Source organism: Furipterus horrens, unplaced genomic scaffold, assembly GCF_987537825.1.
Source record: "Furipterus horrens unplaced genomic scaffold, mFurHor1.1.pri manual_scaffold_4, whole genome shotgun sequence".
NCBI lineage: Eukaryota > Metazoa > Chordata > Mammalia > Chiroptera > Furipteridae > Furipterus > Furipterus horrens.
The window spans coordinates 170,503,502-170,520,950 of NW_028327174.1; positions in this window are offsets into that span (position 1 = coordinate 170,503,502).

Here is a 17,449-nt window from a genome sequence, read left to right on the forward strand (position 1 = left end):
TTACTACAAAGTTTTATTTCTTCAAAAAGATCTGGTGAAATGTAGAGAATATTAATATCTATATAAATCCAGGTGGCAAGTACATAGGTGTCTTTTTAAAAAATATATTTATTTTAAATTTTTTTCCATAATAAAATTTTTAAAAGAAAAAGAAATTTATATTTTCTAACATAAAAAATTGATCACAGAAGAATACATAAAGACTGATATATTATAAAAATCAAGAGTACGAGTATAGAAATATATACTCATGTACATGTGTATGCACAAAATAAGGTCAAAATGACCAACCACCAAGTTGTTTCTGTACTTACCTTCTGGAAAGAGAGTGGAATTGGGTGAGGGGAGAGTGAAGGACTACTTTTAATTTTTTTAACTCTAATTTTATCAGCTGCGTCATGTGTTTATACATTACTTCCTAATTTAAAAATTGAAATGCAAATTCTTGTTCCTTCTATGAAAACAAAGAAAAACAATGGCAATGCATAATGTTCCACAGGCTCCAGGCCTGAATCTCTCTGGAGAATTCCAGGAATTTAAATCAAATCCAATCCACTCCAGGTCATGAAGATCTGTATTTCTTCCCAAGACCCTCAAATAAAGGCCAAGGTAACATTATGTCACTGGCTGTTCCTGGGCATGAGGGACAGTTGAAAAGACTGTGAGCCCAGTGAGGGACAAACTAACCAGAGCACAGGGGAATACTAGAGGGGACACTGGTTTAGGGTCGATTAGTGTCCCCGAGGCCGCCGGAAGGCACTGGGTCCCATGACTGAGCCAATGTTCTAGCGGAATTTCAGAAGTTTGCAAAACCCAAGAGGTTGCAGGGCTATATTCTTGTAACATGGGATGCCCTCTGACTTTACTTCCCTCCCTAATTTTTTAATCCCTAGTCTTGATTACCTCACCCATCCACCTGGTAGGACTCCGACCTCTGTTTCCTATGCTCCTGGTGCCCATGGGGGAGAGCTGACAAAGGACATCAAGCTGCAAAGCTGCAGGCCATAGTGTGTGCACCATGCTTAGTTGGGGCTCAACACTGCTCTGCATGTGCCCATGTTACTCATGCCACAGTGCTCTCCCATTCTCTGTCAGGGTTCTTCAAACTTCAAATCTTACCACTGAACAGGTGCTCTCAACTCCTTCACAGAGAGAAGAAAAGGCACTAGCCAAGCTTCCCTCCGATTTCCAGCAGCACATTACAACTTACCTGTTCTGTGTCTGTCGTGCTCTCCCTCTCCCCTTCTGCCATGGTCATTCCTTCACCTGTGCTCCTGACCCACCCTGCCCACCTCCGACAGACCCCTACACTTCCAGTGACCTCTCCTCTCACCTCCATCTCCAACATTTCCCTCACCATTCCCAGCAGCATTTAAACACACTCAGATCTCTCATCTTTGACCAAGGGATCCTCCTTTAACATCATTCACCTCCATTAGAAGGACCTTCACCTTCACAGCCAGACCACACTGAGTTACCTCCTCAGTTTGCCTCATCTGGCTTTGTCATAAGGTGTGTGCCTCCATTCTGTTGCTTGCGCTGGTCAGAAACCATGGGCTTTCAGCCCAGAACCCCTTCTGTTACCAGTTCTTCTCACCCTGCCCTATTTCAGTCCGTTCAGTGCCTTCCAAAGGAAACTCTGCCCTTGACCATGCTGTGTCATCTTTAAAGGCAGAAAGCAGATCCTGAATTAACTATTGAGGTTGGTGGCAATACCCAGAGGTAGTTCAGTCACGGACACTGAGAGCTTGGGGTGGTTTTCTCATTGGCTACCTCAGAAACAAGCTCACCTGAAAAAAAAAGACAATTTTCTACTGAAGAATAATAGCCTTGTATCATAAAAAGAAAGACTGAATTCTGCCTTTGAATGTGACTTTAACCATGTTCCTTGTGAAAGGATTTTGGCATTATTGTTCTAAGGAACATTGAGTCTCTCCTGAGCCCATCACAAGTGATCCTCAAATATAAGCCCTAGAGAAGAACTTCTTTGAGTGACAATGACAGCTTGCATGGCAGCATATTATAATCTTTTTCTGAATGCACCCTCTGGTTTGATTAATTGTTCATAAGCCCAGCTACTCCATCAAGATTGTAAGTGGGGCGATCTCTTCACACCATTGTCTCTTCATGCCTTGGCAGTGTTTCAAGGTCTTGGGATCATTATCAAGATGATGGGGGAGAAGGATCTTACTCCAACTTACCCAATAATTTAAGCTTGTGATTGGACAAATCTGGAGTCAGATCCCACCACCTCCATTACTGACAAATTGTATACTCTGGGCAAGGAACTAATTTCCCCAAGTCTTAGCTTTCTCATCTGTAAATTGAATGAGGAATAATTTCTACTTTAGTGGTTGGTGTAAGGGTATTTGGTCCATAGTAAATGCCTAAAAATAATAGTGGTTATTAACTATTATGTCTATTATGACTAGTAGGTACATAATCAGGTTAGGGCTGATATATAATCTTGTGATATTGCCTTTAGAGTCCCTTTGGGGAGCAAATGGCTGTTTCTTCACAGGTTTTAGTTGAGGAATCCCATAATTGCCCCAGAGGCACTTACTGAAGCTTTAGCATAACCAATCTCTATACCTGCCAACTGCAAACCATTCTTGGGAAGATAAAAATGTGTCCTGGTCAACAGTTCCTTGGCCATGTAATAGGAGAACTCAGTCAGCTCTAGTGGGAGGCCAGGGGAGGGAGGCTGGGGATTTTCAGCTTTAAAGGATCCCAGGATAAACAGAAATATCATCTGGAGAACAAATTTCTTTCCTCCCACTGATTTTCTTGCCTTTCTTTTCGTGTGTGTGTGTGTGTGTGTGTGTGTGTGTGTGTGTGTGAGGGAGAGAGAGAGAGAGAATAAAATGAGTAAAGGAGAAAAAACAGAACAAGAAATGTGAATTCCTTTCAAAGGTTCCCCAGAAACAAATCCCCTAATTTGGGGTTGGGGTGTGATCGCATTTCACTCAGTGGGCTAGTGGTGCTCACAAGACAACACCTGCTTGCATGGGTAGAGTGGATGTGAGGTATTGGGTCAGGGTTGTAAAGAGAAAGCAATACCCTGTAGTTGGGAGAAATGCTAGGAAATTGGCTCCCAGGCTGTTCAATTTTGCAGATTAAGGAAATTTTAAAAATGAAAAAAAAAATTGTGTACTAAAGAAGTATGGAAAGTTTAAAGGTTTTCGTGAAAATTTAAAACAACTACTATCTATTCTCACCACTGTTTAACAAAAGAAAGAACATTTTAACACCAAAAATAAAGTAAGGATATATTCTTGGATTGAAAGAAAGTCCTTTTCAGGAAATGAACATTGCAGTTTCAGCCTTACAGGTCTTTTCCTTCTTTCCTTCCTCCCTTCTTTTCTTGCTTCCTTCCTTCCTTCCTACCTTCCTTCCTTCCATGCTTCTTTCCTTCCTTCCTTCCTTACTTCCACTCATTCATCTTTCCTCCGTCTTATCTAGTTATGGTATGCCTACTTAAATATTTGTCTGTGCAATACTATACTAATTTTTTCTCATTTTGCTATGGACCTTTCATTATAAACTAGCACCACCTCAGAGCAGGATTCAGAACCATGTCTTGGAGGTTACCTATTACAACACTTTAGTTCAAAGATGAACGTTCTGAAACACAGGCATTCAGTGATGAGCCTCTCGAGGCTGCACAGCTGACGGCAGGCCAGAGAGGAGGCAAGTCCTCAGAGTCCTAGTTTTACAGCCAAGTGCTAAATTGTCACTAAGTCATAATCAAAGGGCACAGTCGGCATTCAGGTATCTGTTTCAAGAAAGTTCTAGTCCATGGGTCACCACCCAGAAACTCAGGGTAGCTGGTTCAGTCAGGCACACTTTCTTGTTACCTCCCCAGTCCTGTCTTCACCAGTCTTACTCCTCCCCCTGCCCTGACCTTGCAGGATTGGCTCTGTTGGTTAAGGGTGCCGCCACATTTCCAGTGCTCTGTCTCAGATGTGGGAGGCACACATTGCTTGTTGCTTCCTTTGCCCCATTCCTCAGAGGCACCAAGTCCTCTCACTTCTACCTTTGAAATGTCTCTTATATCTTATTATTCCTCCCAGGCCCCCCAGATCTTTTATTATTTCCCTGTCAGGACTGTTCTGGTGGTTCACCCACTGGTCTTCTCAGCTCCTATTTTTCCCTACCTATTTTTTTTTAAGACAGTGCACCAAAAACAACAGCAAGAAGAAAATAATATCAGTACCAACAACCTGCAATGACTTCCCACTGCTTTCACTAACAACATATCTCCCCACCCTCCTCCCTGAGCACCATGTCTGAGCCTCACCAGTCACTGGCCTTTCCAGGCAAGGTACTTCAAGGTGCTTCGGAGCCTTTGATCATGCCATCCCTTCTGTCTGCAATACCCTTCCTCTCATTCTCTGCTTTACAAGCTCCCACTGTTTCTTTTTTTAAAAACATATTTTATTGATTATGTTGTAACAGTAGTTCCAATTTTCCCCCTTTGCTCCCCTCTGCCCAGTAACCCCCTTCCCTCCAGCAATCCCACCCCCCTTAGTTCATGTCCATGGGTCATGCATATAAGTTCTTTGGCTTCACCCTTTCCTATATTATTCTTAACTTCCCCCTGTCTATTTTGTACCAACCAATTATGCTTCTTAATCCCTGCATCATATCCATTTCTCCCCCTTCCCCCTAATATCTGATAACCCTCCAAATGATCCCATACCTATGATTCTGTTCCTATTCTGGTTTGCTTAGTTGGATTTTGTTTTACTTTTTTAGATTCAGTTGTTGATAGTTGTGAGTTTGTTGTCATTTTAGTGTTCATAGTTTTGATCTTCTTTTTCTTAAGTAAGTCCCTTTGATGTTTCATATAATAATGGCTTGGTGATGATGAACTCCTTTAGCTTTACGTTGTCTGGGAAGCACTTCATCTGCCCTTCAATTCCAAATGATAGCTTCGCTGGATAGAGTAATCCTGGTTGCAGGTTGCCTTTCATCACATTGAATACTGCTTACCAGTCCCCTCCTGCCTGTAAAGTGTCCTCTGAGAAATCAGCTGACAGTCCTATAGGCACCCCCCTGTAGGCAACTCTCTGCCTCTCTCTTGCTGCCCCCAGGTTTCTGTCTTTATCTTTCACCTTTGGCATCTCAATCATGATGCGTCCTGGTGTGGTCCCCTCTGGGTCCAGCTTGCCTGGGACCCTCCGTGCTTCCCAGACCTGCACATACATCTCTTTTGCAAAATTTGGGAAGTTTTACTCATTTTTTCCAATTCTTGCTTCCTCATTCTGCACTGGTTGACTGTTTTTTTTTTTTCCTTATGTTCCAAATCATTGATTTGAACCCTGGTTTCTTTCCCTTCCCCATTGGTTTTGTGTGGGTTTTACTTCACTTCACTTAGCATATCCTTCACTTCTTCCTTTATACGTTTGCCATACTCAAGCATAACTGTCAAGCCTGTGAGCATCTTTATCACCAGTGTTTTGAATTCTTCACCTGTTAGGTTGGCTATCTCCTTGTCGCTTACTTCTCCCACTGGAACCTTGATCCGTTTTCCCTTTTGGGCCATACTTCTCTGTTTCCTCATTCTGACAGGCTCCTGTGTTTGTTTGCCTCTAGGTCCCAGATAGAGCTGTCACACCTATTACGTTTAAGGGGTGGAGTCTTAGGGATTCATCAGTACAGGGCGACCCATTTCACCACGTTGGGGCACTGTATGTAGGGGAGGAGTCTGAGAGGGAACAATGCCACCTGCCCAGCACTCGCCCCTTTTCCAGGCACCTCTCCCACTTCTGCACCAGATTTGTGCCTCTCTAGCTGTTGCCCTGGCCATCGTTCCCAGAGTGGGTGGGTCTGCAGACATTCTAGGACCGTGGGGGCCCTTTAAACAAGTGGACTCTGCTGAGAGACCAGCATTTTCTGCCTCAACCCCAACCCCCACTGGTCTGCACAGTCAGAAGCAATGAGGCTTGATTTTCCCTGGTGCTGGGACCATGAGCTGCGAGGTCCAGTGAGGAGCTGGGAATGCTCCCCAGGCGTTCCTCCCAACTTTTAAAGCATGTGACTGCGCTTTCTGCTGGCCTACAGCTGTTGCTGCTGCTGCCACCACCACACCACTTCTTCTCTGCCTTGGCCTCGCCCCTCCTACCTCTCTAGATGAGTATTTCTTCTTTATATTTTTGTTTGCTGGATTTCCATGCAGTTTGTGTTTCTGGAAGTTCTGGTTCTTTCTAGTTTTGAGGTAGTTGTATTCCTCCTTTGTTGTGGAGGGAGATGCATCGTGTCTGTCTAGGCCTACAACTTGGCCAGAAGTCTCCTCCCACTGTTTCTTAATGCTCACTTTAAATGCCACTCTTAATGCCACTTAATTTCCTTCCTCTCCAGAAGAATTAGTTTATCCCTCCCTTGGGTCCTTATATTTTTTCATACATGTCTATCCTTAAGTGAATATTATGGGATATTATGGTGGGTTGTGTATTCTCCCTACACTAAATTGTGAGCTCATTGAAGGTGACTTTGGAGCCTTCTCCATCACAGCATCCCTCCCAGTATCTAGGTCTGTGCCTGGCTCCAGGTGGACACTTGACTAAAATTGGTTGAATAAATGAATAACGGTCTAAGAGCATCTTTTTTATGAAGTACAAAGACCTGAGAGGATCTCAGATTCCAAGGACCAGATTCCAAGTCTGGATATTTAAGAATTAGGTAGGAAATGGTTTTAAATGAGAAACTTGGTTAAGCACATGGGGAAACATTTGCAGGCTGGAGCGTTCCTTCCAGCAGATGAAATACAGAAACTCTCCATTCTGGAAATGAGGCAACTTCTTCTCAATGTAGCCAAAATATTTACCTATATTTACAAGAGGTTGAAAGATTCTAAGACAGCCCACCTTAATCCTACACCAGTCTGTGTTTGGTAAATGAAAATTGATCATTAACAATGAACAAAACCAGATTTTGATATCAAAAGTCTTCTGTTTTTCTTTTCAAACAAATGTTAAAATGTAAGACCTTTAGTTGCCATCAACAGAGGCGACTATGCTGGTGGAGGGATCGGGGGAGTGCTGTTGCAGGAGGCAAGGAGGACTCTACTCCTATATATTACTGGTTAGGTCACATCTGATTACATCATGAGCAGCTTTTTAATATAATGCACTTAAAGGTCACAACCAAACAGGGCAATGGAAATGCTAGATCTAGGTCCACTCTGAGCTCTGGTGCCAGGTATCTAAGTTTGGTCAGGTCCCTCAAATTCCATTAGCTTCACTTTCCTCTGTAAAATGAAAATAATGACAGCTCATCCCTCACAGGATTATTTTGAAATTATAATAGGATAATATATGTAACCTAATTAGCTAGGACCTGCAACATAGTCGGCAGTCAATAAATATTATATATATCCCCATTTAGAACAGGTAGGACCACTTGGGTACAAGTCACAGGGAAACATCTGAAGGTTATACTTACCTTGAGTTTAATTAAACAGCAATGCAGGTGGAAAGGAAGTGCAATTCGCCCAACCTGGCCTGTAAACTTCTTCCTCTTAAGGTGGGATTCTCTGCTTTATTTCTTTTCATCACCTGCCAGCCAGAAGGGAAAGGACCCAGGACAGGGGGCAGAGGCTATAAGGAATGGTGAAGCGAGAAGTTGTGGACAGACCGAGTCTCTGAGTCACCGAGTGCAAGGCTGCCTGCTCAACCCTTATGAAAGTGAAAAACTAACTTCTACCGGGTTAAACCAACAAGACTTGGGGAGGCTGACTACAGCAGTTAGCCTGTCCTGACCAAGGTGGTCCTGCAAATATCACTACTATGATGCTTTGCACTTATCAGAGTTTTAACAGAGCATTTATTTCCTGTTTTGGTATTTGTGTTCCAAAAAGAGAAGAAGAAGCTGGAGAGAGATGAGAGAAAATTAGTAAACATGTTGGAAAAAAAAAAAAGATAAAAAACTACAGAGATTTAATTTAGAAGAAAAGGACTGAGAGCAATATTATTACACAAATCCCTTCCCATTCTGGTACATTGGCCCTGCATCTGGGCACCTGTACTGAGTCTGTGCTAGTGGTCTCAACCCTGCCGCACATTAGAATCACTTGGAAGCTTTCAGAACTATATGATACCCAGGCTCCACCCCCACTTCGGCTCTAAACACTGATGGGTGTAAAACTGTATGCACTTTTGAGAACCATTGATTTGTGCAAATCATAGACACTTCTTTTTATGACTTAGATTGTTGGAATCTTAATATTGAATAAATATTTGCTTGGAGAATCATGTACAGCAGAAAACTCATTGGCAGAAATGAATAGTGGAAAGGGTTTCAGTTTGGGAGTCAGATGACTTGCTTCATTGCTTTGGAATCAGGTTTGCTTCATTGCTCACTAGCTGATGACCCTAGGAAGCTACTGTTGCATTTAACCCTCTGTTTCTTCAACTATATAATAGAGATCCTACGGAATCACCTACAGGGTTATGAGGAGAAAAATGAGCTAAAGTGTGTACAGCTAGAAACAGAGTAGATGCTTAACAAATGGTAGTTATTATCATCCTTAGTATTTATAAACAAAGAATGCCAGATTTACAAGCATCTCATTAAAGCTGCTGAAGAAGAGATCCTGAAGAGATTCTGGACAATAAGCAATGGCAAGTTGTAGTTACATTAACAATGTTCATTATGATGATTTTAAAAGACATGAAATACTGTTGACATTTTTACTGAGTGTGTTACTTTTATTGCTTTGTTTAATGAATTCAAAACTATTTATAAGGATCACTAGAGGCATTGATCTGCACACCATGCTCCTGACTTCTTCAACTCCGAATTCTCCTTTCAAGTGCATTGCCTTCCAGAGGAGAAGCAAGTACTGCACTTTCTTTTCACAAAGGAATAGTTTTTAAGATGAGGGTAAACTGAATCAGTCAGCCCTTTTTAAGTAGGTCTTTGAAAGTATGGTGCTAGATTCTGATGAGGATCCTGAAGAGGACTGAGTCCCTGACCCTGTGCTCTGGGAGCTTACACACTCTGGGGAGTGGTTGATGCTCTGGTTTTCATTTAATGTCTTTACAAAATGGCAGCCAATGATGCAAGTCAGAATGTGATCAGTGCCAAAAGAGAGGTGCAGAACATCGGTGTGGCCGATGTTGGAGAAAGATGTGTTCTTTTGGATTTTGATGACTGGGGAGCTTTCCTAAAGGAAATAGCCCAGGGTTCACATGCCTGCAGCTTGGTTCAGGGGTTTAGGAAGATCCTGGGAAAAGAAGCCTGTGGAGGAATGGCCCATGTGTGCCTGGAGGAGAGCAATAGGACCAATTTGTTAACAGTCTAGGAAAGGTTAATGTGGAAGATACAGTAGGAGATGAAGCTGGTCAGGTGCTGGGGCCAGCTTGCCAGCTGGCCGGGGATAGATTTTTCCTAAGCCACATGCCACATTTTTCCTAGTCCATGCAAGATCTTATCTTGTTTCATTTCTTCCTTTGTATTCCCATTCCATACTCCCATTTTGCCGCTTCACACCCACCATATGCAATCAATATAAAGTGGTGGAAGTGTGTTTTTTAAAATTCATTCATGTTTTTACAAAATAGGACTCATTTTATAGAAGATATTTTTAATTCCTGAACACTTATTGTATTATAAATCATATTCTGATTTACATATATTTTTACTCAGTGGTATCTTGAAGACCCATTCACATTACTACATGTACATCCAAGATATTGCTTTCAAATGTTTCATAGTATTTCATGCTCTGTACCCACCACATTTCACCATTCAGTCTCTCATTGTGAATGCTTGACGTGGCTCTGATTCTTCATCACAATCTTCATATGTGACCTCTGTATGAGAATTTCTTTGGGATATTTACCCAGGAAATTAATGGCTAAGTCACAGGTGTGTAGCTACTTAATTTCAATTACTAGTGCCATATTTCTTTCTAGAATGGCTACACAAGCCTTCCCATCAACCTTCAGCAAGAAATGATCCCCACTAACACTTGGTGACATCCAGTCTTCTAAGAGTTGCCAGTCTTGTAGTTGTCAAGCAATATGACATTGTTGTTTTATTTGGCCTTCACTGATCAGTAATGAATTTGAACATCTTCATATGCTTCATAGCTTTTTGGTATTCCTCTTTTATAAATTACTTATTCATATTCATTCTCTGTCATTTTTTAGATTGTTGCCTTCCTTTGTGCCATCTAAGATGGAGCCCTGTTACTCAAAGAATAGCCTCTCATCCAGTAGTATCAACATCATGTGCTAGAAATGCAGAATTTGGGCCCCACCCCAGACTTCCTAAACCAGAACTTACATTTTGACCAGATCCTTGTGAGTCATATGTACATTAAAGCTTGAGAAATATTGGTCTATATCTGTGCTGCTCAAAATCTAGCTTATTTAAAGTAATTAAAATTAAATTAAAAAATAAGAATTTAAAAATTAAATTTACAAAGCAGTTTTTCAGTCACCTGAGTCACATGTGGCTAGTGGTCACTGCATAGGACAGTGCAGATAGAGAAAATTACCATCATTGTAGGGTGGACAGCATTGGTAGATGTTTTTAAAAATCCCCTGCCACTTTATTACATTGAAAATATTATCTTTAATTTTCTTTTTTCTCTCTTAGCTGTGGTGAGAGGCCTGCGAAATGGGGGAGAGGAATTAATGAAAGTGGGATTCGGTGTTTGTGTGGTAGGCTCATGGGTTTGTGGAAAACAACAGTAGATATGAAGTACAGGTAAGGAATGTTTGCTCTGTCCAGATAGGAGGTGATAAAGAATTGAACTGAGATAGGGATGTTGGGGAATAATATGTTGGTCTGAACACTTCCACAGTTCCAAAGTGCTTGCATATATTTTGTATAATTTAATCTCACCACAAAGCTATGGGGCAGAATAAAAATGATTTTCTCTCTTTTTCACAGACCAACCAGGAATGCTGAAATGGTCATTTGTTTTAGAAACAGAAGAAAGGAAAAAAACGAGCTACTCTGCTTGCCTACATGAACTTTAATACACAAAGCAGGGAGATTTGGGTTGAACAAAAGGGAAGCTTCTCTTAACAGGAGAGTAAAATTGTTGGGTGGACAACTGAATGAAGCTGTGGGATTCCTATATGGACAGTAGCATGAATGGGGAAGAATATATTTTAAGCCCTTACTATAAGCTTGGCCTGTGCTAGGTACTTCACTGACCTGGTTACTCTTATCACAGCTCTGTGGTGTCCTAGTTCATCCCCGCCCCGCATGTGTATCCACTGAGGCTCCAGGCTCTAAGGCTGGGACTGGCTACAAGCACTATGCCTTTTCCACTGAGCTATGAATTCTAGATGTTTTGAAGATCTGATGACATGGGTCTGGTCCAGATGATCTCGGTAACTCCCTTCCATGTCTCAACTTGCATGAGCTCAGCTCAGAAAGGAATTCACTTGGAATGAGATAAAACAGAGGGATCTAAGCCTTTGAAAGGGTCTTCAGATGGGAAGCCCCTTTTACAGCCCTTCTCTCAAAGCTGCCTGTATGTTGTCATCATGTGGCATTGTCATTCTGGAAGCCTTTGGTGCATCCATCAGAACACGCAGCATGGTAATATGACTCTCCCTTTGTCTCAAAGCATGGGTGGCTCTGAAACAGATGCGTGTGAATTATATCACCAGATAATTAGGACCATAGGGAGAATTTTCAATTTTCATTCTTAGAGTTACTGTAGGGCATGATATCATGTGGAACTTGTCCTAAGGAGTGAATGCAAACCCACAGTAAAACTCCCTTTCTATCATCAGAGCTTTGCCGCAAGACAGAAAATGTGCAGAAATCAAGAACCACGTGAGAGAGAAATGGAGAACTCCTCAAGTCGGAAGGAATTGTTTGCTAGTTGAGAGCTTTTGGGGTAAGAATTTACCAAAAAGAAGGAGGATGATTTGGGGGACTAATAAGGGAAACCAAAATGTAGTTATTTGAAAAAGTATTCCTTATATAAGCTTTTAGTTTTGAATCCACCTTCGTCACAAAATCACATGCAGCAGAAGGCCCATACACCTCAACAAAGTTCATGTCTCCTGAGAAAGTGCATGAGAAATTTGATTAATGTAACCCTTTAGCATCTCAAATCTCCCTTCCCACCCTTGTCATCATATACTCATGCTTTGTGATATTTATAATGCATTTCATGAAAGGGTTGAAAACACATTTACAATAAAGTGTAAATGGCTAATAAAATGTCAATACCTTGGCATAGTTCATATGAGGAACAGAGATCAAAGCCTAAGCTGAACCTTATTCAGGACTGGACTAGAGTTATTATGAGTATTTATTATGTGCAAGCTTTGAGCTAGAGTTTACAATGAGAATGCTAAAATGGATAAATTGAAGTCCCATTTTCTAGGATTTCACAGACTGGTAAAGGATGGTGATGGTAGAAAAGCATAAATTATGCCAGCAAGATAGAAATTAGGTTAGAAGTAAATGCTGTGAGTAATAGATTGGCAAGATAAGTTAATTTTAATTGGGAGGCTGGGGAGGGTAATCTGAGTATACCTTTTATGATAGTTGAGGTTTAAATATGCATAATTTAAATGTGCATACTGGATTAGAGCTATTCTAGGCAAAGGGAAAAACTTAAATACCATTTAGTAAAAGAAGGGGGCAAATATATGTGGAATAAGAAAGATGAGTAATCACCATTACCACCATGTAGAGGATATGAGACAATGCAAAGAAAGACAGTGGCAGAAAGATTAGACAAAGATTATGTTATTAAGGGTCTGACTACCGAGCCAAAAATTCTTCTGTGTCATGGGGAGTCACAATGAGTATCTGAACTGGGAGGGATGGATTCCCTTCAGGGGGAATTTTCAGGACCAAGAGTCAGTAAATCAGGGAAGATTTTTGGGGGGAGAGTGGGGGGTGGGGGCATGTGTGAAAACTGGGTGCATATGTCAGAGTCCTAAAGCACATTATATTAGGTATCTGTTCTGCTCAGTTATTTCTAGAACCTACAAATAGTGGATCAAACATCACAAAATGATGAAGAGAAATATGTCAATTATAGAGCATAGACAACGGTACTTTGGAATTTAGACAGAAGATAACTGTTTAGTTAGATGTGAGATCGACATGTCTGTGTGGGTCATGGGAGTAACAGATTAACTCATATCTTTCCAACAAGGAGGAGCTAAGAGCTGCCCCATAGGAGACACTCCTGGTCTTCCTTCTTCAGTTGTTCCAGTCTAGGAGTACGCTGTGGATTGAATTGTGTCCTATAAAAAGAGTTGTTAAAGTCGTAACCCCTAGTACCAGTGAATGTGACTTTATTTGGAAACAGAATCTTTACAGATCTACTCAAGTTCAGGTGAGGTCATTAGAGTGAGCCATAATCCACAAAGGCTGGTGTCCTTATTGGAAGGAGAAGCGTGGACACAGAGACACACACAGACAAAGTATGATGCAGAGATATGTGGCATGAAGGCAACTGTGTGATGACTGAGGCAGAGATTGGAGTTCCACTACCATGAGCCAAGGAAATCCCAGGGCTGGAAGAGGCAAGGAAGTTTCCTCCCCTAGAAGCTTTGGAGGGAATACTGCCCTGCTCACACAATGAATTCAGACTTTTAGCCTCTAGAACTGTGATATAACTAAGTTCTATTGTTTTAAGCCACCCAATTTTAAGCACTTTGTTATGGAAGTCTTAGGACATCGAAAAAGAGTAACTGCTAGCTATTTTTGGAAAATGACTTATCTTAGAACTGAGTTGGGCATATAACATATGGATGGAAATCATATTGAGTTATGGTTTCCTTTTAAAAGCATCCAAATAACTCACTGACCTGCAGAAATGACTCTAGTTTAAATACCATCCTTTGAGCATAGCAAAGCACTGTCATGATATAATTTGAGGGGTAGCAGAGGCTCCTTACCGCCATAGTTTTCTTTTTTCATGTCCTATTGCAAGAGAGTCAAAGATAGTCCATATCTCAACTCTCTTTTAAAATGAAAAAGATTCTTGAGAGAGACAACTCTTTAAAGAATTAATATCTTGTCATTTAGTCCCTAGAGGAAAGAGGTAGAGTAAGGTTCCTGAAAATGATAAGGGGACCAGAAACTTAAGGGGGAACCTGAAAGTGAAACCCTACCTTACCCTACCATCTTGTCCCAGGTTAGTCTTGAAATTTCAGTAGGAACTTCAGCTATGTTTTAATAATAATTACTGTAGAAATCCAAGAAAGTTCAAATGCATATTTGCCATAGTAAAGAGGAAAAGCAGTTGTTGTAGGTTATCAGGAGCCAATTAACCATGAGTGTGCTTCTTCCCTTTATTTGTGTGTGAAAAATAATTCTTTCCTCCCCAGTCCCAAAAGAGATCCAAAACAATAGTTTTTCATTGCTAATGAGATTGTGTTTAGAGTTTAGAAATGGAACCCTATGAGCTCTTGAAGGTGGAGGAGTGCGGACATTTGCTATGGAGTTGGCTTAAGATTCTATTTGTTGAGGTTCTTTGAAGGGTCAGGATACATTTGTATGAAGATAAAAGCAACCCAGTTGGCAGAGATGAGAAGATGCTTGTTTCTCAAAGGGATTTCGAGGCTGTTGATGAAAGAGCTGCTCTTTCATCTCTTCCTAAGGGGAGTTTCTGACAGCAGTCCTCAAATCAAATGTTTCCAAATATTTATTGAGTCCAGGTTTTACTCATAAATATTTCTAATCAGGAAATACAACTAGATATCACCCAAATTCAATTTTAGAAATAAATTCCATGCAGTTGAGTTTAGATCTTAACTGTTGACTTGCTCAATTAGAAAGAGAAACAAACAAAAAAAAAGACTATAGAATTTTAGTCTACACACACACACACACACACACACACACACATTTATCTATTTAACTGAGAGGCTTTGTGCAAAACATCTCATGATCAGGTCACCAGTGTCTACAAAATGAAGTTACTCAAGCAAATGAGACAGTTCTCAGGACCATAGTACAGATAAGGAAGGGATGTTGCAACCCAAAAAGAAGGAAAAATCAGGACCTAGTACAGCATCTTGGAGGAGAAAAGTAAAATCTAAGAAAAAATTCAGCATGAAATTAAAGGAGAACCTGACTATGATCCCATTTCCCCATCTGAGCCGAGAAGATAAAAACGGTAATAAATTCATTCATCTACACCCACTTTAAATATCGGAGCCGATCAGCAGTTTCACTGATGTACAGCCAGACTTTGAAGTCTGTCTTAGCTCTGGAATTCGACCAGCCACTTTCCAGACCATGTAATGTATTGCAGATCTTTCCACATTATGCATTCCAGATGGCCACAGTAATTCTTTGTGCATTTCTCCTTTCTTATTTGGGTTACTGGGGTAATTTGGGAATAAAGTGTGCATGCTGCAAAGTGAAAACTGACATACACTTACTGCCGTGTGCTGCTCAGTCGATGATGGATATTAAAGAAACTGAAAGAGTTAAACATGTATACAGTGAATGGAGGAGTGTGGGGAGAAAGGATGGAGGAAAGTCTCCTAAGCAATTATGATATTTTTGCTGCTTGCTAAGTGAGGGGTGCTGGCTGTGTGGAAGCACAAGTGACTGCTTCATGACTATTTAGGGGGGGTGGTTACTTACTAGCCATTTTCCCTCCCACCACCTTGCCCTTGATGTGCCACCACCTTGACCTTGATGTTAGGTGATCATGATTTACCCACAAACCAGAAGAAGTCTGAGAGTAAAGTGGGGAGCTATTAACTATAACACCTGGGTAGTGAGCTTAAGCCCCATTTATTTACAAATCAGGACATGTGTTCACCCAGCATCGAAGAGTAACTTCTAGAAGGATGCTGAGCAGTATAAATGCTGAGTTTATTTCATTCAGCACTAGCTCAGTGCAAAGGGGCTGCTGCCAAGTGGTTGTTGACCGTGGGGTTTGTGGTGACTGGACTCTCTATTCCCCACACAGAGTCAGCACGTGCAGTTAATAGGCAAACACCAGATGGGCTGCTTCACCTCTGCAGCGCTCACTTCGCTTGCTCCAGCTTGCTGGAGGCTGATTTATGTGGCATCCTACGGCTGTGCTGAGTGTGCCTTTGGGTTGCTCCATTGTTTCCATTCAGAGGGTGAGAGGAATCTGAGACTCAAGTGAAATAATGGCATGGAACCCTTTCTAGCAAAGAAGACAGTCCTTTTTAAAAGTAATTTTTAAGGTTTCATTTAAATATCTGTACTGCGGATGCCACGTGTGTTTTAACTGCTGTTTTTCTACCCAAGTCCCCCTTTGGCTTGTGGCCACAGTCATCCTTCTCAAACTGCTATCCGTCTGAATCATCTGGAATCCTTATTAAAATAGAGATGCCAGGACCCCATCCCTGGGGATTCTGATTAAATAGGTCTCATGAACATCTGGAAGAAGCTACCGGAGGTAAAAAAAAAAAAAAAAAAAAAAAAAAAATCCTATAGAAATCGAATTCCGTACAATCATTATTTCTCTTTTTCTCATCAAGTTCTCCATCGTGCCCGTGAAAAACAGTTCTGGAAATTTAGGCAGCTTTCCAGTTTCAGCGCAAGGAATGATTCTCCCTCCAAGTTGTCTGAAAGCACAGGCTCTCATCTGGTGCAGAAAGATGGGTTTTATTTTCTGAGACACCAAGCGAACTATTGCAAGCATCTTGCTGTTTTTCCAAGCGGTTCTCATTTTTGGCCCTCACGGTGAGGCCTGTGTGCACAAGGGCAGTTTTCTTGCAATGAGGGAGGAAGCCAAGGAGTGTCTTCTCCCCAGGGAGCGGCAGCTTGCGTTTCACAGACGCAAGAGGCTCCCAGTTTTGGAGGAAGCAACTGGAATTCTGGACTTGGAGCCAAACTCCCTAACGTTCTAGGGCAGCACAGCAGGAGAAACATGTGTATTTGTGTCTGTGTTTCCTAGCTCGGGCAAAGCCGTGGATAGATAAATCTCACAGAAACATTTCATTTTTCTGGAACACTCAGGAAAGTCAGACCTTGTTTATTTGCACAAAGACCGCCATGTGACTCGGACGCTCACCCAGTCCGGCATACGCTTTGCCATGTAAAACACAAGCTCCACTGAATATTTCTGTCTTTTTTTCTTCTGACTGTAACAATATTTTTTTAAACACTTGGAAAAACAGAGAAAGAATGACAAGAAAAGCAAATATTTTAATATTTTAAAGTATTGTCTTCCAAGTTTTATATCTTAACAGCACAGGTGTCATAAAGTGAAAATGTCAGTATATTCTTTGATAATCAGGTTTTCACTTGATACAGTGCTTTGAGAATTTCTCCATGTTCTTAACTATTATTTAAAAACAAAATTTTTAGTTTTTCATTATATTTTGGCTGCACTAGAGAGATTTAAAAAAAAAAAATCTGCCTATCTGACATTTAGATCGTTCCCTTTTAAAAAATGTTTGTATATTGCTGTGATTAATATTCTTAAATTAAATTTTCTGTTTAATGTAATTGATTATCG